This window comes from Marmota marmota, unplaced genomic scaffold, assembly GCF_001458135.2.
Source record: "Marmota marmota marmota unplaced genomic scaffold, marMar, whole genome shotgun sequence".
Lineage (NCBI taxonomy): Eukaryota > Metazoa > Chordata > Mammalia > Rodentia > Sciuridae > Marmota > Marmota marmota.
Genome location: NW_025999977.1, coordinates 5,716,463 through 5,737,844, shown reverse-complemented (window position 1 = coordinate 5,737,844; position 21,382 = coordinate 5,716,463).

The following is a 21,382-nucleotide window of genomic DNA, read 5'->3' as shown; positions in this document are numbered from 1 at the left end:
ATTATCATATATCATAATTTTAGTAGGACTATTAACAAATAGTGTTATAATTACTAGACATTTTAAAAGTAATTCTTGAACTTGACTTCTCATACAATTCCATACTTCCAGATTTAGAGTATACAGAATGTGAAGTGCCAAGTACTGAATATTTGGATCCCCTAAATTCACACACTGAAATCCTAATCCCATTTATTGATTTTACTTTTTGTGCTTTAGGAGTCTTGTTGAAGAAGCTGATTCCTAAGCTAACATAATGAAGATTTGGGCCTATATTTTCTTCTAGTAGGCACAGGATCTCTGGTCTATTGCGTAGGTCCTTGATCCACCTTCAGTTGAGTTTTGTGCAGGGTGAGAGATAGGGATTCAATTTAATTTTGCTACATATGGCTTTCCAGTTTTCCTAGCACAATTTATTAAAGAGGATATCTTTTCTTCAATGTGCATTTATGGCACTTTTGTCTAATATGAGATAACTGTATTTATGTGGGTTTGTCTCTCTGTCTTCTATTCTGTTCCAGTGGTCTCCATGTCTGTTTTGGTATCAACATAGTATTAGTATTAGGAAGTCAGGCTTTTGAGGGTAAAATTCTCATGAGTAATATGGATGCCCTTATAAGAAGACATACAACAGAATTTTCCCCCTTTTTTCTCATGTGAGGATGCAAGTCAGATACTTAAAAATCAGGAAGAGGGGCCTTGCCAAGAGCCCAATCATTTTAGTAACTGATCTCAGATTTCTAACCTTTTGTACTGTAAGATATGTGTTTGTTGTTTAAGTTACCCAGACTATGTATTCATTCATTATACTGTGTATTCAGCCCAAACAGATGAAGACATTGAAATGATATTTTCAATGGGGAATGATATTGACCAAATTATGTTGCTACACTGTGTGCATGCACAAATATGTAACAAAAATTCCACTATTATGTATAATTATAAGGCACCAATAATGAAATAATGCTTCTATATGATATGAAGCCTGAAAAAAATAAAGTACATTTTCAATGCATAGAGGGAAAATTATTCTGCAATTGACTTGACAACATCTAGTGAAATAAAACCTGTGTTCCAACAAAAACTTGTATACCAATATTTGTAATAGCTTTATTCATGGTTGCCCAAACTGGAAACAACCAAAACATTCCTCCATTGAGGGAAGGATAGACTAACAGTGGATATCTATAAAATGGAATACTATTCAGGAATAAAAAGAAATGAATTATTAATACATAAAGCAACGTGGGAGAATTTCACATGTATTATATGAAGTAAAAGAAGGTAGGTTCAAAAAGGCACACATTTATCGGTTTCATTTTGTAAAATGCAGAACTACAGTGATGAATATATTAAGAGTGTGGGGAGGGACCAACTACGAAGCAATAGCAGAAGGATATTTTGGGGTTGGAGAATGTGAGATGGGATGGGCTTCTTCTGTCTCTTGGTTAAGACGGTGATTACATGAGTAAAATTGTCAGAACTCACAGACCTGTAAAGCAAAAAGAGTGATTTTTGCTATATCTAACTTATTAAATAACTTAAGACAACTATTGAAAAAAAAATACTAAACTGCAATAGCATTGTGTTAGTCTCCTATGGCTACTACAACAAATCACCACAAATTCGATGGCTCAAAACAACATAAATTCTATTTCACTTAACATAATATTTTCAAAGATGCATCTGTAATTATAGCAATTGCAAATTCTTCATTCCTTTATGCTGACAAATAATGTTTCATGGTGTGGAATCTATCCATTCACTAGTGGATGGACCTTGGGTTGGAATGCAGCTGCTATGAACATCTGTGCACAAGTTTTTATCTACATGTAAGTTTTAATTTCTCTTGGTTATGTATCTAGAAATGGAATTGCTGGGTCACATAATAACAATATCTTTAAACTTTGAGGATCTGCCAAATAGTTTTACAAAGTGTCTTTACCTCTTTATATTTCCACTACCAGTGTATAAGCATTCTGATTTGTCCACATCATCACTAACACTTGCTATGTTTTGTCTTTTTTATTGAAGCCATTCTGGTGAGAATGGAATGGTATATAATTGTGGTTTTGATGTGCATCTCATTAATGGCTAATAATGTTGAAAAGTTCTTCAAATATTATTTACTGGCCATTTGTAATTTGCTCTGGAGAAATATTCATCCAGATCCTTTATCCATAATGTCATTGATCATTGTTGCACTTACTTAATAATTTTGAAATTCTTCCTTTTAGAAATGCTTAATATGATGCTTTGCCCAATTAAAAGTTCTATTTGTCTTTTCAAGAAAGAAGAAAAACACAAATTAATTCTTTCAGAGTTCTAAAGGCCAGAAGTCCAAACTGAATCATAGAAAGCTAAAATCAAGATGTAGGCAAGGCCACACTCCTTCTGGAGGTTCTAGGAGAAAATCTGTTCCTTGCCTCTTTTGGTTTCTGGAATGGTTGGTGGTGGTCCTTCGCTTATGGCTGTACCCATAATCTCAGTCTCTGTGATTGTACTATGTGCAGTCTTCATTTGCCTCCTTCTTTAATGATACCTGTGATTGCATTTGGGTCCATCAAACAATCCAAAATAATCTCCTAATTTTAAGATCCTTAACATCTACATAATGTTTGCCATATAAATTAATATTTACGAATTTCAAGGAATATGATATGGTTATTTGGGAGAGTGGAGCCATCATGCAGCCTTTGATATAAGATATGAGGGGTTTACACAGGAAAGTTTTAATATACTAATAGTGTCCAGTGTCTAAGATGAATGGTAAAACCAGGTGTTCAGATTTTGAGTGGCAAAAAAAAAAGAAAGAAATGAGAGCATTTCTGAATGAATGAGTAGTGTATAGTAGAAAGATATATGGTACATTTAGGGTATGATAAATAGACTCAATGCCTGAACTGTGAAATGTACTAGAACATGTTGTGCAGCAGACAGGTTATATCCAAATGATGAAGCATTTAAATCACCTTCTGATAACCTTGACATTGACTTGTAAGTCTTCTGGGGCTGGTAAACTTAATGAGAGAATAAGAATCAAACCAGTTATTTTATTAGTTGTTTAAATATAAACAAAGTATGGTAGTATTTACTGTATGTCAAGAATGGTTTATGCACTTTAAATACTTTAGATCTTTTTATCTAGAAACAACTCTAAGGAGTAGACACTAATATCATAACCATTGTACAAATGAGAAAACTGAGGCACAGGAAGGTCAAGTGGTCTTCCAAGGTCACATAGCTAGGCAGTCATAGTACCAGGATTTGAAGCTAGGAAGAGAGCCTCCAGGGTTTTTGTTTTAACTATTTGCTCTACTAATGGAGAACAGGGGTAAGAAAATGAAAATAAGGAATGCAGGTGGACAAGAAAAATAAACAAATAAAGATAATGATGAATAGAAAGCTAGGAGCAATGTCCTGAATGTGACTGCATGACCAATATGATTCTGCAAACTGTACACTCAGAAAAATGAGAAATTATATCCCATCTGATTCAAATGTATGATATATCAAAGTCATTGTACTGTCATGTATAACTAATTAAAACAAATTTTAAAAAAATAAATAAAATCAACTGGAAAAAAATAGTGGAACAGAGATCAAGTTGCCAAAAGGAATCACAAATGCCCCCATGTGCTCCCACCCAATAGGACCTGCATGAGACACAGAGTAATTGCTGATGCCATCATTCAAAATAGGTTCACAGATGCCTCAGGTTCTTTCAGACGCCCATTCTTTGAGGCAAAATCTCCAGCTTTCAGATCATTCCACAGGCTGAAAGATAAATGTCAGGTCACGCTCTGGGCGAGCCCTGTCCTATTTTCTCCTCTAAATGCATCCACTTCACATAGACCCTATTACATTTCTGCATTAAGGTAATGAGATAAACATATTGTTTGAAATTTTCCACTGTTTTTTATGTCTAAGATTAGAATTGTGTCCCTTTTCCATAAAAGTGGGGAGTTTTCTTTTGTGCCATTTCAAATACACTGTTTTATATCACTGTAGTTTCAGAAGCTTATTTCTTATTATTTCAGAGTCCAAAAATCAGCTCAGTTGGGAAACAAGACATATGATCCTATATTCCTTCAACAGTGTAGACCTGCAGCATTAACAGGAACGTTCCCCAGGACACTGCATTTCCATTCCCACTGGCTGCTAATTACTAACTCACAGTGAAAGTGTCACACTGCTCTCCTTTCAGCACTCTGTTGGCCAATAGTCTCTGGCAATAATCTCTCAACACATAAGCACCGTTCCCTTTCATCACATTATTTAATCAATAAAGTAATGTCCTCGCACCGGCCAGGCGCAGAGCTGTCTTGTCACAAGTGCTAAATAAATGAAACAAACACCAGTCCTGCTTCTACAACCTCTCCATTAATAAACATGAATGGAGATGTCTTTAATACAAAATCCATTCTCTGGAACACTTAGAAATGCACACACGAGCACATCGGTGAGACTCAAGGAGGAGTCGTTCATATAATGGTGAGATTAGGCCAAGTCCCACTGGGTCAAGTCCCACCCACGAGTGGACGAGGTGACATGGCTTCCAGCTGTGACAGATGCCCTTCCTCACTCTCTCAGGCCTCCTCCTTCTTGAGAGGTGATGTTTCCTCATCCTCTCCCAGTCTATAGGAAGCAAGCACATCATAAAAGGTCCTCCTGCAGAGGGGAAGGAAGGGCTCTCTCTTGAGCTCAGCCCACAGAAGAATGATGGGTACCCCATTCCCCATCTCTCCTTGACAGGGGCCATGTGCTGTGGTGGTAATGGGCTTCCAGGTATAAATAACTAATAAATAACTAATAGCTCTTGGCTATTAGTTACTGGTTATAAAGCCAGAGAAGTAAAGTGTAAGTCTTATCCATATGCCCTTCTAAAATTCTAAAACCTGTGGCTGTTTGGGAAAAACGATAGTCCTCTTCATATCTTCATAATCTATAGATCATAGATGTGTGGTAGATGGTACGTGGATAAGTGACTTCTCCAGACAACACAGAGTCACCTTCTACAGAAGCTAGCATTTACCAAGAACATACCATAAGACAGGCACTCTGGCAGCAGGCAGCTTATTTCATCCTCTCATTTTACAGATAAAGAAACTAAGGCTTGGAAAGGATAAGTCGGTTCCCCAGAGTTCCAGATACAATATCTTCATTTCTCTCTTTCAAAATCTTTTCTTCCCAATCCAAGTCCTGGAAGTTTCAAGGTGTGTTTTCTGTATTGTCAGATTTAGTGAGGGGCTTTCTGGGTTGTTTCCTGGGGTGAATCAATTCTCATGACCAATGACATGAGAATTACTGTCAGTATTTGAAGTGGAAGCCAGAATCCCCAAATTCCCTGGCTTTCAAGAATCAGGAACCATGCTTTTCTAGTAAAATCATCCTGTAACTACTCCATTTTTTCCTATGAGAAATCTCATCCCTCCACTATACTTCCACAGGGGGGTTACTCTATACAATTCCTCCTGCTTGTAAAATTACCCTTCTTTCCATCCCATCTCCAGGGGAATCCTCCCTCCTTCCCACCTGGTCTCATGCATTGGAGCGCTTCTCTTCCTGTGTCACCCACAGCCCTGTTAAATAAGGGCTCTTGTGTAAAACTGGTTTTTGTGAAGTATTATAGAAGGAAATTAAATTATACCACAGAGAGGAAACAACTTTAAGTGGAGTATTTTACGGCATAAATATAAACTATTCCACTAAAGGGAACTTCTTACCAATACTTTCTCCTAAGGTCCTCCTTATCGACCAGGCTATATTGTACTAACAGTGGAATCTTTGGCTTCATCTCTCCTCTCCTCTAAACACTGCCCATACCAACAAGCCCCATACCAACTTCGTGAGCTGCCAATAGACAATTATCCAATTCTTGTTACTTGATGATGGCCAGCACTCGCCCCAATATCTAGATGAGTTTGGAGGCTTAGTCACTTTCCATAACAAAAGGACCTTAAAAAATATTTTTCCTTACAAAAGAAGATGTCCCTTTTTTTAAGGGCAGCCATTTAAAGGGTAGCCACAGCAGAGTGAATAATAACCACCACCCTGAAACCATGCTTTATTTAAGATGCCTGGAGGAAGTCAATAATCTTTTTTCCTAAATAAGATATAAATGGCTCCCCTTAAGCTATTTGATAAGCTGGTGTCATTTCGGAAGAATATCACACTCTGAGTGTTGTTCAACAAATATTTGCTAAGTTAATTGGTAATTACAGTTGCTTCCCAAAGGAAAGGAGACAAAGGGTAGGTAAAGTAAAATTACTCTATTCTCACTTTAAGAGCAAAAACTTTAATATTGTCCTGAGTCTGTTTTAGCAGAAATTAGGCACTTGGTTTTCATTAGCAAAGGCATTCACAGATATTTCTCCTAATGAAAATCTAAAACCAGTCCTTTAAAATGGCTTAGTGATAGTGATGATTCTTCAGAGAGCTCACCAGTTTCACAGCCCTATGGGACGTGTTGATCATTCGTTTTATAGGTCAAGTGCAAGTGCGTTTATTAATGTATGCTCTGATCTAACCCACACTGCAGGATTAACTTCACAGTGCTTGATCAATGATACCAAAATTAATGGATTCATCAGTGCTGCCCATGGAGACACCCTCGTCATTTATATTGCATTTCCTCCAAGTTGTAATTGGGCATGTAATCTGTGCAGTCTCTAAGTGGACTCTTGAAAAGAAACCTACTTTTCAGAAGGAAATGTGGAAATTTTATTTTCTCCAAGATTTCAATTCCTCAGGTACTCCTGTTCTGGTGCATCATTGCCATAACATCTGGACAAGGATTATCTCCCATGCTAAATACCCTCTTTCTTTATAACTCATTCAAAGGTTATAGTCTGTATAATGTCCTTTTCTTTACCCATATCATTTCCATTACTACTACTTCATGGAAACAATACTCTCAAAAATCTTAACGATCTTCTAACCACCAGATTTAGTCACCTTTTATAGAATTAGTAGCATCAAACATTCCTAACCATGCACTCCCACCTGATACGTTTTCAGCAGCTGGACTCTAAGACATTGTCTTTCCCAGATCTTGTCTTTCTGGTCAGAATTTATCAATCTTTCTGTTGGATCTTTTTCTACTGGTTTGGTAAATCTTCCTCTAAATTCTGTTCTCTCTTCTCGGCTCTTTCATTCAGGGCAATCTACTCACTTTGGTGGCTTCTACAGCCATGTTATGAACATAATTTCCATATGTAAGCTCCAATTTCATTACTCAAGAAGAAAGCACAGAAAGTATAAAATAAGGTAAGAATAAACCCCCAAATTCCATTAATAAAAGAAAATATAAAATAACTTAATTCTCCAGCTAAAGACTTTCTAAGAAAGTAAGAAACAAATTGGTTACAAATGCTAAAATTGAATGAGGAAAAATTTTTACCTTTTATAAACAGCAGATAAAATACAAATTAGGGCAAAAAGTATTCTGAAAAACAGAAGGTTATTATATATATCCAAATAATCAACAATTTACTAAGAAAATATAAAAATCACTAACATGTATATAACTAACAACATAGCCTCAAGTAATACTAAGCAAAAACTAATTGAAATGTAAAAATATATTGATAATGTCATAATCACAGTGACAGATTTTAAAATATTTTTCTTAGTAATTGCATCCAGTAATTAAAGAATAAATACTTTTGCAGGCCCATGTAGAAGATTTGCAACAGTTAACCATACACTTAAAACACAAAGGAAATCTCAAAAATATCAATGAAATAATCTCTATCATTCAGATCACAATCTCTGAAAAAAATGCAATAAAAGCTAAAGAAAAAAAGATATATTTGGAAATAACAAAATATATGCCTAAATAGTTCAGAGATTCTAATTACAGAATTATTTCCAAATATTTGTAATTGAACAACAATGAAAAATCTACATGGCAAAACTTGCAATACAACTAAAGCAATACTTTGGAGAAAATTTATACTCTTAACAACATATACTTTGAAGAAGAAAAGTCAAATTCAATAATGCATCAATCAACTCAAGAAATAAGAGAACAAAGTACAAGAAATGAAGTAAAAATAAAAATAGAAAACTAATGAAATGTTGGACAACAAAATGAAGAAAATTAATAAAAATAAAAACTGTTTTGAAAACAAAAAGAAAATAGTAGACAAAACACTAAAATTATTTAAAAAAGAAAAATACAAATAAATAACTAGAGTATTAAAAATAGGAAAACAGGACATAGCTACAGAAACAATCAAGGTTTTTGTTTGTTTGTTTGTTTTAAATAGATACTATGGCAAAACTTATGCCATAAAGTTTGGAAACTGAGATGAAAGGGAGAATTTCTTAAAAATATAACTTGCCTGTGGGTCATGGAGGGGTGCATGCCTGTAATCCCAGCAACTTGGGAGGCTGAGGCAGAAGGATCACAAGTTCAAGGCCATCCTCAGCGATTAAGTGAGGCCCTAAGCAACTTAGTGAGAACTGACTCAAAATAAAAAAGGGCTGGAGATGTGGCTCAGTGGTAAAGTAACTCTGGGCTCAATCCTTAGTAATATATATATATATATATATATACACTCTCTCTCTCTCTCACACACACACACACACACATATCTTATCTGCTCTATCCCAGTAAATAGCCTGAATAGATGTATAAATATCAGAGAATAGATTGTGAATTCCTAATTAGAATCTACATACTCATTTTTAACAAATTCATTTTCTTTTAAACCTTTTCATGCAGGGAAAACAATATCTAGAATCCTGTCCTGTTAGAACTGGATGAGTCTTAGAGAGTGGTTCATTCCTCTCCTGCAGATAAGGAAACTAAGGTTCAGGGATAGGAAAACAGCAACAGCCACTCGTGCCCATGGAGTTCTCAGTGTCAGTCAGGTGCCCTGCTAAACATTTTGAATGCAGATGAACAGCTGGCAAAAATTTTCTCCCTTTCTCTAGGTTGGCGCCTCTGTTGATTGTTCCCAAGCTGTGCCGGAGCTTTTTAGTTTGATGTAATTCTACCTGTCAATTTTTGCTTTTGTTCCCTGTGTTTTGGGGTCCTATCCAGAAAATCACTGCCTGTACCAATGTCTCAAAGTGCTTCCCCTTTATTTTCTTCTAGTAATGACAGTTTCAACTCTTACATCTGAACCTTTGATCCATTTAGAGTTATTTCTGCATTTATCAGTTCTCATAGTCTTTTGGCGGAGTCTCTGGGATTTTCTATGTATACAACAACATCATCTGTAGACAGGGATAATTTGACTGACTTCCTTCCTATTTTATTTCTGTCTCTTATCTTATTACTCTGTGTAAAATTTCTAGTACTATATTGAATAAGATCAGTGAGAATGGACACCCTGTCTTTTTCCTGATCTGAGTGGAAACTGTCACTTTTTCCCATTCAGTATTATGTCATATATAGCTTTTATTATGTTGAGATAATATGGTAAGTACCTTCCCCAAGGTACTGATTGTCAGAACCATCAGTAACTTACTTATTAACGAAACCCTCTTCTCCACTCCAATCTTCTAACTCGCCTCCCTGTTTCTATCATGCTCAGTCCCTCTAACCTTGATTTTCAGGATAGGTACTACCCATATTCGCTTTCCCCCATGGATTTTTGTTTTTAACCTTTCCTGTGCCATGTCCCTGCTTTCTCAGTTCTTGGTTCTCCTCTTATGGAGAAAAAAAATTGGGAAGAAATTATGTACTCAATATATTTAATTGTTCTAGAAAAAATTTTTAGTGAAAATTTTGCAATACAATCAAAGTTTCTGAAAACCAAATTTTTTAAAAAAGATAGAGCCTAAAACATTTTGTAAACTTTGTCCTCTTTTTTTTTTTTTTTTTTTTTTTTTTNCTACTTGATTTTTTTGTTTTTCTTTTTTTTTTTTTTTTTTTTGTATTTCATTAACTGGTGAACACACACACACACACACACATTCAATAATCCAAAGTTCTTCTCATTAAACCCTTGGCTCTCAAGAGAAGATTGTTTTATGGGATGTGAACTACTGACTCTCTCTGAGTCCCTTTACTATCCTTTATTAATGTCTGTCATTGACATGTGAAAACAAAAATGGATTTCATTTCTCATTGATAAAAAGTTCCAATGTTATACAGTCCCAGAGCAAGAAAACCAAAATGGTCAGAGAAAGAAAACGCTGATTAGTATAGAAAAATCACCCATAGTAACTGTAGGAAGTTGTCAGAGCCATCAGTTGTCAATTATATACCACATGCAAGTCTTACAAAGACTTCACAAAGTATGAAATACTAAAATGAAAATACATACTCTCACATAAGATAATCATGTTTTACATTATGGGCTGCAATTTTAATTAAAGCTGGCATATTTCTGCCGCTATGATTTAAAAGATTAACTAAGTTAGACAAGGTCTCAGATCTTTAACTACACCAAACCTGTTTGTGAATTTTGGCACTCTGCATTTTAGGTGTGTTATGAAGATGACAATGTGCCAGTCATCCAAGCTGTCAAACGCCTGCTAAAAGCTGTTCAGAGCCAAACTCATTTGCACTCAGATGAATGAATACCTCCCAAGAAGCAATGTCTTAAATACCTACAGTTTCAGGTGCCATTCATGGTTAGTAAAACAAATTTTACAACAAGCCCAGGATTTTTTTTCTCCCAAAGTGCTGAAATAATTCCATAGAATAAACCAAGACGAAAAATTATGGGAATAATCAGTACTGTAATTACAGTGCATCAAACATTCACAGAATAAAGCACTGGGTTTAGACATTTACCCAATTATATGGTTTAAGACATTCTTCTCAAACAACTTAATTAACATTATTTTGAAACTCAATATTAAAAACATGCCCTCCACTTGGCAGGAAAACATTTACACACTTCTAGTGAGAGTTTAAATTGATACAAATTCCTAGTAAATAGTTCAAGGACATGCATCAAAATGTTTTACTGTCTGTATTCTTTGATGTACTGATCCTAGAAGTAAGGCCCCCACAAGTGCAGAAAAGGGGTAACAGAGGTAAAATTTGAGTCTTCTAAGCAGGAGGACTTTCATGTGCAAAGCACAAAGTGATAAAAGTTGTAAAGGTCTTTCCAGAACCACCAGTATCCAAGGTTTCTGGCTCTCAGAGTTTCACTCTTCACAATTTGGACTTCTCCATCACACACAAAAATGAGTGGTCACTCAGGGATGACTGTCTGACCAGCTGGGGGCTTGAGAACATCTTTCTGCCGGTAAGCATGCCAGAGATTGTCTCTTGTGCGCTAATCCTCATTAGGGTTAGTGAGCCTACTTATATTTTTTGTTATACTTCACTATATTTTTATAAGGGAACATCATATATGCTATGGTGGAATTTTGAAAATTGTGGGTCTGTGGTGGTCTTTAGGAACATGAAGAATCTAGACTAGTTTGATACGGCAACACACATACACACACACACACACACACCAGAATAGATTATGAATAGAAAGTGAAGAATCTTACAGATAAAATTAACTAAAATAATCTCCATTTCTTAATACATCTGTCAGTACATGTTAAATTGTGCTGAGGGAGTAAACCAGAGAACATCAGCAGCTTGAAACAATACTTCATTGACATTCCTATACAAAATGTGGTTCTTAAAGCTTTTGAGTGGAAATAATGTATGATTGACCCATTTATAGTTTCCTGGCCTGGGAAAATCACCCAGTCCTTCGTCAATTCACCGTTATATGTGTTCTAGGGAGGTTCCTTCTTCAAGGCCCAAATGTTTGCAAACAATTATATAAATGACTAGTTTTAGAATTAATTTTTGCTTTCAGAAAGTAAATAACAAAATAACCAATCAATTGTGATCTAACAAAGCTACATGTCCTGATGGTTGAAAGGGCCTCCAAAGAAGACATGGGAGACCAAGAGTGAATGTCGACTTAGGAAAAAGGAAACAGTTGGGCAAGGGGCAGTGCTGTTCCTAAAGGTGGACTATGGACCAGTGGTTCAGTTCATGGCACCTGGTAAATGGTTAACACCTGGACTGCAAGCCTCAAAAGAGGACACTTTTTCACAATCAGGTGAAAATTAACTGGGCATGAGCAGTCAGGGATTTAGTCCACCTTCACCACATCCTTCCTCTGATCATGGGTTGAGCTCATGGAAGGAAGAGGACATTTGGTAGACATTAGGTTTGATTTCAGTCTATTAGGAGTTGAAAACCAAGGACAGAACTTCTTTCCTCTGGGGCAGCCACTTTAGTCAGCAGAGTGGACAGTGTTGAGAAGGGCAGGGACAGAAGGACGGACAAATGGAACATAGAGAAGACAGGGAAAGAGAATGAGAAAGAAGAGAGAAATAGAAAGGACAAGTGACTAGACAGGCTGGCATTCCATGTACAGCTAAGCTGTCTTGAAAGCACAGGTTTAGAGCATTTAGTGGGTCCCAAGGGCCCAAGTTGAGCCTCAGGACAAAGTGGGGTTACTAGTCTTACACAGGTGATCTCACAAACCTGAGGGAACAGGAGATGCTAATCTCAACACAGACCTAGACTCCACAACTGATATGCATCCATGCAACCTTCAGGGACACTATAGGTCTACAGGGTAGAATTTTATAGTGCCTTAAATCCCTACTTCTTGATGGAAAAACACATTCACACTCATATTTTCTTATGACCTAAAGAAAGGCTTAGGCCCTACACACACTGCACAACAGGGCAAAGCAAACCCCTCAGCTCTATAACTGTACCCGATACTTCATTTTCGTTTGCCCCTTCATTCTAACTCAATTGTGTATATTTCTTTTCTGCAAAAAACCCTCTTCTACCATTTTCTTAAAAGCTTCATAGAAAAAGACAATGTGAAGAGAAAATTGGGCAAAAAGGATAAGCTAGTTTGAAAAAGAAAGGCAATTTCAAAGTTAAGGAATATGCCATATGAAAGGGCAGAAATAAAACTTAAAAACAAAATGTAACAAATGATGAATTCATCACAGGTACAGAAACTTCAAAGAAAAGAACAGTATGATCTTTAATGAGGTTATAATTGAAAATTGATATCAAGAGCAAGTTTATTTCTCTTTCTTTTATTATCTATGAAAACTTACGTACATTATTTTGTGAATGGTTCCTTTATTTGTCTTGTTTTTAGGAAATATGATTTTTTGTTTTGTTTTGTTTTGTTTTTACTATGATTTCTTTTGAACAAAAAATCTCAATTGCATTAGCTGGTACAACTAGCTATTTCCCTCAGGACCTTGATTAAGGACAGCACTTCTGTAACTCCATGGCCCTCAGGGTCACAATCCTGTAACCTAAATAAACACCCTTCCTTACCACTGCCACAAGAAACACTTACAGTTTCCTAGGAGGAAGAAAACAACTGGTGTTTTAGCTCTGATGACTGAGTTGATAGAAATTCTAGCCCAGCCCTCAATGGAGCCAAAATGGCAGAGCACAGGCAAGCCGCACTTTCAACCTTCCCTACAGCTCAGCATAGAAGCAGCTGGAGAACAGCGACTCAGTGAGGTGCGTGACTGAGGGAATTCACTGAAGTTCAATATTGATCTGTCAAGACTCAACGACCAAGAAATTCTGGTCTTTGAAACAGAGGGTAAGAAAGAGGCCATTAGTGTCACATTTGTGGTGGCAACAGCAGTGTCAACGGGACACAGCAGAAGGGAGAGGTAACAAAAAGGGCAACAGAGAGAGATACAATGGACAAATTTGGCATGAAAACAGCTGTAGAACAGGAAGGCAGTCTGAACTGAGCTGATCTGGGAGTTGCACAGTGTGCAGGAGCTTAAGAAGTGCACATTTTGAACTGCCGCCTGCAACGCTACCGCCACTGCTGCTGCCTCTGATTCCGCTGCTGCCAGCCTGAGGTCGCCTGGAAGTCTTCGTTCTGGGTGTTGCTACCACAGAAGACACTGCTGCCCCAGATGCAACTGAAGCGACACTGTTGCATACCCCCAGAGATTGCCTGGTGGTGCTGCCTCCACAGCTGTAGTTGCCAACGCTGCTGCTGACCCACTGCCTCTTGCCAATAACCATTGCCACTACTGCTGCTACCACTGCCTAGAGGAGTGCTTTGGCTCCAGGTTTGGTTGCACCCCATTTTGGGACACCAGCCAGGGCTTAGGGCACCAGGTGCCAGCAGGTTTACCACCACAAGAGCCTCTGTCTGGGGATGCTAGATGGGATCTGCAGGTTCAGTGTGGGGGTACCTGTGGGTTTGGAGGAGCCTGGGATCTTCCTGCTGAGAGTGCTGGTGGCCCTTGTCCTGCTGCTAAGTCTTGTGGTTGCTCCTTTGCATGAATGTATCCCTGGTGGTCTCTCTGCAAATAGGAGCAGCACTGAGATCTTGGGAATGCAGTGTCACCAAGCCTGAGGTATCTGAAGCCCAGGTCAGTGGATAGAGATTGGGTTTTCAAGGGCTGATCGGGGTTTGGTGATCACAAGAGACATCAGAGACAGAGCTGAGAAATTGTTGAACACTGACAGAGACAGTTTTATTTTCCAGCAAGATTTATTTTATTTTATTTTATTTTTTGACTTGCTAGTATCTCTACCATAATCAGAACAAGATTTTTTTTTATGCATCAGTGCGTGGAGGACAATGATATATGCATGGTGTTTTGCATTTTTGTTGTATTCTTATGTCTTTAATTTTTTTCTCTTTGTTCATATTCTTCCTCTCTCTTGTCTATTTTCTTGGATTTTCTTTCTAACTTTTCTCCAACCAATAGCCAATCTCTGTTGGCTCCTTTTCCACTCTTCCTGTGAACTTTTACTTCTAGCTTCTCTCTTCCTCCCTCTCAAATATTGCATACTACACTGCCTTTGTTCTCTCATCCATCATTTGAAATTGTAAACCAACCATTTTAACAATTTTTCTGTTTGTACTATAGATAGTTATTGAACTCATCCTTTTGGTTTAATGTGAGAAAGCAGTAGACGCCTTAGTGGGAACTATTAGTTTAAGGCTATATATCAACACTAGGTGCTGTTGATATTGGTCTCACCATTAAAGGCAAAGCTCTGGAAACCTTCAGGGACACTATAGGTCTATAGGGTAAAATTTATGCTGCCTTAAATCCATACTTCTTGATGGGAAAACACACTCACAACTTGAGAAAACAAGGGAATAAAGCACCCCAATCAAACCAAGATGCTTCAACAACAGAAGCCACTGATAACACAGTAGAAGAAATATCCAAGAAGGAGTTCAGATTAAACTGATATGTGAAGTAAAGAATAGTATAAGGAGTAAAATCAAACAAAAAATACTGGAAGTGAAAGACTACTTCAAAAAAGAGTTAGAGATCATGGAAAAAAAAAACAAAAACAAGCAAACAGAAATCCTCGAAATGAAGGAGTCAGTAAACTAAATTATAAATTCAATAGAAAGCATCACCAACAAACTAAATCACTTGGAAGACAGAACCTCAGACAATGAAGACAAAATATATAATCTTGAAAATAGAGTTGCCCATGCAGAGAATATGGTAAGAAACCATGAACAGAACATCCAAGAATTATGGGATAACATGAAGAGACAAAATTTAAAAGTTATTGGAATAGAGGAAGGAGCAGAGATACAAACCAAAGGAATACACATTTTTTTCAATGATATAATAGCAGAAAATTTCCCAAACCTAAAGAGTGGAATGGAAAATCAAATACAAGAGGCTTACTGGACCCCAAATGTACAAAATTACAGCAGACCCACACCAAGACATATTATAATGAGAACGACTAACACATAGAATAAAGATAAAATCTTAAAGGCTGTAAGAGAAAACAATCAAATTATGTACAGGGGAAACCAATTCAAATCTCAACTGATTTCTCAGTCCAGACCCTCAAAGCTAGAAGGTCCTGAATAATATATTCAAGCTCTGAAAGAAAATGAATGCCAACCAACAATTTTATATCCACCAAAATTAAGTTTCAGATTTGAATATGAAATTAAAGCCTTCCATGATAAACAAAAATTAAAAGAATTCACAACTAGAAAGCCTACACTACAGAGCATTCTCAACCAAATATTCCATAAGAATGAAGTGAAAACCAGCAAACGGAGGATCTATACTAAAGGGAAATTCAACCAAATGAGAAACTAAGACAAATCAAAACCTAGAAATAAATCAAAATTGCAGGGAATACCAATCATATCTCAATATTAATCTTCTATACTAATGGTCTAAACTCATCAATCAAAAGACATAGATTGGCAGATCGGATTAAAAAGTCAGGCTCAACAATATGCTGTCTTCAAGAGACTCACCTCATGGGCAAAGATATCCACAGGCTGAGGTGAAAGGATGGGAAAAAACTTATCACTCACATGGACTGCATAAACAAGCAGGGGTTTCCATTCTCATCTCAGATAAAGTAGTCTTCAAACCATAGTTAATTAAAAGAGACAAAAAGGACATTTCATGCTTCTTAAGGGAAATATACATAAGCATGATATAACAATTATAAATATTTATGCCTCAAACAATGGAACATCTATGCACATCAAACAAACCCGTCTCAATTTCAAGAGTCAAATAGACCATAATACAATAATAGTGGGTGACTTTAACATATCTCTCTCCCTACTGGACAGATCTTCCAAATAAAAACTAAATAAGGAAAATATAAAACTAAATAATGCAATCAATAATTTAGACTTAACAGACATATATAGAATATTTCATTCATCAATGATGGATATACTTCTTCTCAGCAGTACATGGCTCCGTCTCTAAAACAGACCATATTTTATGCCACAAAGCAAGTCTTAGTAAATAAAAAAAAAAACAGAGATAATACCCAGTCTTCTGTCAGACCACAATGGAATAAAATTAGAAATCAATGATAAAATAAATGACAGAAGCTACAGTAACAAATGGAGACCAAACAATACACTATTGAATGATAAATGGATAGTAGAAGAAATCAAGGATGAAATAAAAAAATATTAGAGGTAAATGAGAACACTGATACAACATATCTAAATCTCTGGGACACTATGAAGTCTGTACTAAGAGGAAAGTTTATTGCATTGAGCTCACTCATTAAAAGAATAAAAAGTCAACAAATAAATGACCTAACACTACATGTCAAAGCCCTAGAAAAAGAACCAATCAACGCCAGAAGCAGTAGAAGACAGGATATGATTAAAATCATATCTGAAATCAATGAAATTGAAACCAAATAAACAACTGGTTCTTTGAAAAAATAAATAAAATAGATAAACTCCTGACCATGCTAATGAAGAGAAATAGAGAGAAAACTCCTATGACTAAAATACAAGATGAAGAAGGAAAAATCACAAAAGATATGTCTGAAATACAGAAGATAATTTTGAAAATGTATATTCCAACAAAATATAAAATATTGAAGATATCGACAAATTTCTAGAGACATATGACCTACACAAACTGAATTAGGAGGTCATACATGATTGAAACAGATCAATTTCAAGTAATAAAATAGAAAATGCCATCAAAAGCCTACCAACCAAGAAAAGCCCAGGACCAAATGGATTCTCTCAGCCAAGTTCTACAAGACTTTCAAAGAAGAATTAACACTAATACTCCTCAAAGTATTCCATGAAATAGAAAAGGAAGGAACTCTTCCAAACTCATTCTATGATGCTAATATCACCCTGATACCAAAACCAGACAAAGACACATCAAGGAAAGAAAACTTCAGACCAATATCCCTGATGAACATAGATGCAAAAATGCTCAATAAAATTCTAGCAAATTGCATACAAAAACATATTAAAAAAATAGTGCACCACGATCAAATGGGGTTCATCCCAGGGATGCAGGGTTGGTTCAACATATGGAAATCAATAAACATAATTAATCATATTAATAGACTTAAAAACAAGAAGTATATGATTATCTCAATAGATGCAGAAAAAGAATTTGATGAAATACAGCATATCTCATATTCATAGGGATAGTAGGAACATACCTCAACATTGTAAAAGCTATGTATACTAAACCCGAGGCCAGAATCATTCTAAGTGGAGAAAAATTGAAAGCATTCCCTCTAAAAACTGGAACAAGACAAGATGTCTTCTCTCACCACTTCTATTCAACATCAACCTTGAAAGTCTAGCCAGAGCAATTAGACAAAAGAAAGAAATTAAAGGGATATACATAGGTAAAGAAGAACTCAAACTATCACTATTTGCTGATGACATGATTCTATATTTAGAAAATACAAAAAATTCCACCAGAAAACTTCTAGAATTAATAAATGAATTCAGCAAAGTAGCAGAATATAAAATCAACACCCATGAATCAAAGGCATTCCTATATATCAGCAATGAATTCACTGACAGAGAAATTGGGAAAACTACTCAATTCATAATAGCCTCAAAAAAAATTAAAATACCTTGGACTCAACCTAATAAAAGAGGTAAAAGACCTCTACAATGAGAACTACAGAACACTAAAGAAAGAAACTGAAGAAAACCTCAGAAGATGAAAAGGTCTCCCATGCTCCTGGATAGGAAGAATTAATATTGTCAAAAAGGCCATACTACCAAAAGTGTTACACAGATTTAATGCAATTCCTATTAAAATTCCAATTCTTCATAGAAATAGAAAAAGCAATCATTAAGTTTATTTGGAAAAATAAGAGACCCAGAATAGCTAAAGCAATCCTTAGCAAGAAAAGTGAAGCAGGAAGCATCCCAATACCAGACCTTAAACAATGCTACAGAGGTAGAGTAACAAAAACAGCATGGTGCTGGCACCAAAATAGACTTGTAGACCAATGGTACAGAATAGAGGACACAGAGACAAACCCACATAAATATGGTTATGTCACACTAGATAAAGGTGCCAAAAACAGTCACTGGAGAAAAGATAGTCTATTCAACAAATGGTGCTGGCAAAACTGGAAATCCATATGTAGCAAAATGAAATTGAACCTCTAACTCTCACCCTGCACAAAAATCAACTCAAAGTGGGTCAAAGACTTAGATAGTAGAACAGAGAGCCTGCACCTAATAGAAGAAAAAATAGGTCCAAATCTTTACCATGTCAGCCTAGCATCTGATTTCTTTAACAAGACTCCTAAAGCACAAGAAGTAAAATCAAGAATCAATAAATGAGATGAATTCAAATTAAAAAGCTTCATCTCAGAAAAGGAAAAAAATCAATAACATGAGGAGAGAGCCTACAGATTGGGAGAAAATCTGTACCACATGCACCTCCAATAAAACATTAATCTCTAGGACATATAAAGAACCCAAAAAGTTAACACCAAAAAAACCAAATAACCCAATCAATAAATGGGCTAAGGAACTAAACAGACACTTCACAGAAGAAGAAATATGATTGATCAATAAATATATGAATATCTCTAGCAATAAGAGAAATGAATATTTCATCTCACTCCTGTCAGAATGGCAATCATTAAGAATATAGGAAACAATAAGTGTTGGCGAGGATGTGGGTTAAAAGGTACACTCATACATTGCTTGTGGAATTGCAAATTGGTGCAACCACTAGGGAAAGTAGTATGGGGATTCCTCAGAAAACTGGGAATGGAACTACCATTTGACCCAGCTATCCCACTCCTCAGTTTATACCCAAAGGACTTAAAATCAGCATACTACAGTAGCCATGTCAATGTTTATAGCAGCTCAATTCACAGTAGGTAAACTATGGAACCAACCTAGGTGTCCTTCAATAGATGAATGGATAAAGAAAATGTGATAAATATACTCAATGGAATATTACTCAGCTTTAAAGAAGAGTGAAATTATGGCATTTGCCAGTAAATGGATAGAGTTGGAGAGTACGAGACTAAGCGAAATAAGCCAATCCCAACAAACCAAAGGCGGAATGTTTTCTCTAAAATGCTAATTCACAATAAGGTTGGGAGCACTAGGAAAGAATAGCATTACTTTAGATTAGGTAGAGGGAAGTGAAGGGAGGGGACAAAGGAGAAGGAAAGATAGTAGAATGAAACAGACATGATTACTGTATGTATACATGTGACTGCATGACCAATATGATTCTGCAACATGTACACTCAGAAAAATGAGAAACTATATCCCATCTTTGTATGATATATCAAAGTGCATAAATGCATTCTACTGTCATGGATAACTAATTTAAAAATAAAAAATTAATAAAAAAAAGAAGCAATGCATATTTCTCAAGTTGTGAGTGGGGAATGGTGGCAGGGAACCACCTTGTGGGAATCACACCTAAGTTTGCAGCTGTGGGAGCCTGGAGATTGCAGCAAATATTGCCTCACTGTCCAGGTCAGCTCCTACCACGTGGCCCAGGGTGGCCCCAGGAGAAAACCAGTGAAACAGGTAAAGAGAAGATTATATGCAGTAATATTCTGGTCTTAAATATAAGAGTTCAGCCTTTTTCCCTTTGAGTCTGAAGGCTCAGGCCACCGACTGAAGAGGATTGGGAAACGGAACAGACCCAGTAATTGCCAGTGGGGATGCACATGAATGCAAGTGGGAACTGAGCCTCAGAAGGCTGTAGTTGTGGAGAGTGGAGTGCATGAGACCTGTTGTGACACTCTCCCCCCAGAGCAGGTGGTTTCCCTGCTCTGTGAGTTCCTGGCCCTAGGGTTGTGTCAATTTAACCTGTCAAGTAAACTCCTGCCCATAGAATGTCTAGTTCAGAGCTTAGTATCAGCCACTGGAACTCTCCATTTAGAACTCTGAGTCAGCCCCACTGGGAGTGCATCAATCCAATCTGTCTGGAGTAAATTGCAGTAGAAGATACTTCCCATTCCATGCTAACTTGTACTGTTGGGCAGATAAGATGAGAATCATTTTAACCAGCTTTGGTCCCAGGTCACTCCAGTTGCCAGCCTGGTGAGCAACACTGAGAGAGAAAGGATGCTTGCATTAAAGAGTATACAGCACAAGACACAAAAAGAAGTAAAGAGGTAGTGAAGGCAAAGTTAGTGAACATCTGCTCTTGTCTATAGTTTCCATCACCTCAATAGAGACAGATTTTCATATTTCATTAAGAATTTTTTTTTTAGATTTGCTGATTGGTACCCATATCACTTTCTATCTTTGATTTCTCTCTTTCACTCTTTGAATACTGTAACTTTTCTTTTGCTTTCCTTTTCCCATTTTCTCATCTCAAGATTAATTGTATTTTACCATATTTTAAAAATATTTGCTTTGTATAATTTATGACTATACCATTGCGATTAAAAAAGGGCAAATGACCCTTCCTAAGGTTCATAATTTACCAAAAACCCACTTCAAAGATATTTTACCAGATTAAAAAATTAAAAATAATGAATTTTTTAAAAAAATCAATAAATTCTAACAGAACAAAGCAGAAAATCACTGAATGAATTAAGAAAGACCACAAAGGTATGAATGAGAAATTCAATAGATAGAGAGATTGAAAAAAAAATACC